General features: G+C 42.9%; 1 pseudogene; it reads left to right on the forward strand.

Annotated features, from left to right (window-relative positions):
• Positions 1-2,070: 2,070 nt before the first annotated feature.
• LOC129674199 (40S ribosomal protein SA-like) lies at positions 2,071-2,725 on the forward strand (annotated as a pseudogene).
• The last annotated feature ends 6 nt before the right edge of the window (positions 2,726-2,731 follow it).

A 2,731-nucleotide genomic window follows, 5' to 3' on the forward strand; every position in this document is an offset into this window, starting at 1 on the left:
ACTCCATAAGTAGAGCAACAGAACCAAAATATCTGAGCATAGGTGTCGTTCCAGAGACTCATATTCCAACCAAGGACCATGCATGGAGATAACCTAAGACCCCTGCACAAATGTAGCCCATGGCAGTTCAGTATCCAAGTGGGTTCCATTGTAATAGAACAGGGACTGTCTGTGACAAGAACTGATTGGCCTGCTCTTTAATTACCTCCCCCTGAGGGGGAAGCAGCATTACCAGACCACAGAAGAAGACAATGCATCCACTCCTTATGAGACCTAATTGACTAGGATCAGAAGGAAGGAAAAGACCTCCCTTATCAGTGGACTTGGGGAGGGACATGCATGCAGAGGGTGGAGAAGAGGAGGGACTGGAACAGGAGGACAGAGGGAACCACAGGGGGATACAAAGTGAATAAAGTGTAATTAATAAAGAATAAAAAAAAAAAACTAAACAAAAAAGTAGAAGCTCTGGGGGCTGAAGAGATGGCTCAGAGGTTCAGAACACTGGTTTCTCTTCCAGAGGCTCTAAGTTCAATTCCAGGCAACCATATGGTGGCTTACAACCATCTATAATGAGATATGGTGCCCTCTTCTGGCGTGCAGATATACATGCAGGCAGAACATTGTGAACATAAAAATAAATACATAAATCTTTTTTTTAAAGTAAAAGCTGTGAATGTTCTCATTACATTTTACACTTTTAGTATGAAATCTATTTTATGCATGTATCCGCCATCCAAACCAAAAAGTCCAGACAGTGTCTCATAATGTAGTTCTGGTTGGCCTGGAGCTTGCTTTGTAGACCAGCCTGACCTTGAATTCACAGAGCTCCACCTGCCTCTATCTTCTGAGTTCAGCCATTAAAACCATAACACCACCATGCTCTGCTATGTTTTGATTTTTAAAGACAAAGATAGTGGCAAGCCATGAACTCCTAACCTTCCTGCTTCTACTTCCCATATGTTGGGATTACAGCTATGAAATAACCCATACTCCATGTATTGCCTGCTGTGTGCTGAACCCAGAGCTTTGTTCATGCCAGGACAACACTGTACTGGCCATGCTCCAGCTCTAGCCATAAGAAAACCAAAAACAAGAAAAAAAACAAATAAGTAAAAGAAAACTTAATTTAGAATGAGGAAATTCTAATAACTTGGCTCTAATAACCTGACATTTTTACTTGGCAAAATTAGGTCAGTTATTGTCATGAATTATAGGGTTGACTTTTCCAAATGGCTTTCTCTTAGTTTTATTTTGTTGCTGTAATAAAACACTCTGACCAAAAGCAACTTAAGGAACGAACGGGTTTATTTCAGCTTGCACTAACAGGTCACAGCCCATCATTGAGGCAGGGCCTTAAAACAGGAACCTAGAAGAGCTACTATGGAGGGATTTTATTTACTAGTTTATCTAGCTTTGTCAAACATCCCTGGTCTACCTGAGTAGAGATGGTGCCACCCACAATGGACTAGGCTTTCCCACATCAATCATTAGTCAAGACAATTTTTCATAGACCTGGTCATGGGTCAAACTCTAACCGGTAATTCGGAGGTTCTCTTTTCCCTGGAGAGTCTATGTTGTCTCAGATTGGCATTAAAATGTAACCAGGACAGGTTCCTTTGTGGAGCAGCTTTTATGTTCCAAGTATGTGCTTAAATCATCTGTAAGCTCTCAGCCACTGTTCTCTCTGGTGCTCTGCCTGTCATTCCTGTCAGCCACTATGGTCCCTGCCATGATGGTCATAGACTAACCCTCTGAAATTATAGGTACCCAACCAACTGTTTCTTCTATACCCAGCCTTGGTCATGATATCTTGGCATAGTGATAGAAAAGTAATTAAGACAGGGGGTTTGAAAACAGGAGAGAAATGATTTGATTTACACTTATCTCAAAGATCCTTTTGTCCTGTAAAATTAATAGTAAGATTTCAGAAATTAAACACACAGACACACACACACACACACACACACACACACACACACACACACATGCACTCTTTTCTGCACTGCCCAGGGGCAGGTCCATATGGCATTGTTCTTGATTCCTGCTGTATTTTAAGGGGAAACTTACACAATGTCCTGAGTCCTTGATGTCCTGCAGATGAAGGAGGAAGATGTCCTCAAATTCCTTGCCCCAGAAACCCACTTAGATGTCACCAACCTTGAATTTCAGATGAAGCAATACATCTACAACAGGAAGAGTGATAGTATCTACATCAGAAACCAGAAGTCCTGGAAGAAGCTGTTGTTTGCAGCTAGGGCTATTGTTACTATTGAGAACTCTCCTGATGTCAGCATCATATCTTCCAGGAACACTGGTCAGCAAGCTGTGGTGAAGTTTGCCACTGCCACTGGAGCAACTCCAATTGCTGGCCTCTTCACACCTGTGACCTTCATTAACCAGATCCAAGCAGCTTTCAGGGAGCCATGGCTTCTAGTGGTGACTGATCCCAGATCCGAACACCAACCCATCACAGAGGCTGCTTAGGTCAACCTGCCCACCATTGCTCTGTGCACACAGATTCTATTCTGCACTGTGTGGACTTTGCCATCCATGAAACAAAAAGGGAGCTCACTCATTGAGCCAGATGTGATGGATGCTGACTCGGGAAGTACTGTGCATTCATGGCACTATCTTCTGTGAGCACTCATGGGAGGTTATGCCTGAACTTTACATCTACAGAGACTCAGGGGAGACTAAGAAAGAGAAGCAGGGTACTTCTGAGAAGGCCATG

The sequence above is a fragment of the Psammomys obesus genome, unplaced genomic scaffold, assembly GCF_907164565.1.
Source record: "Psammomys obesus unplaced genomic scaffold, mPsaObe1.curated_primary_1811, whole genome shotgun sequence".
Taxonomy (NCBI): domain Eukaryota; kingdom Metazoa; phylum Chordata; class Mammalia; order Rodentia; family Muridae; genus Psammomys; species Psammomys obesus.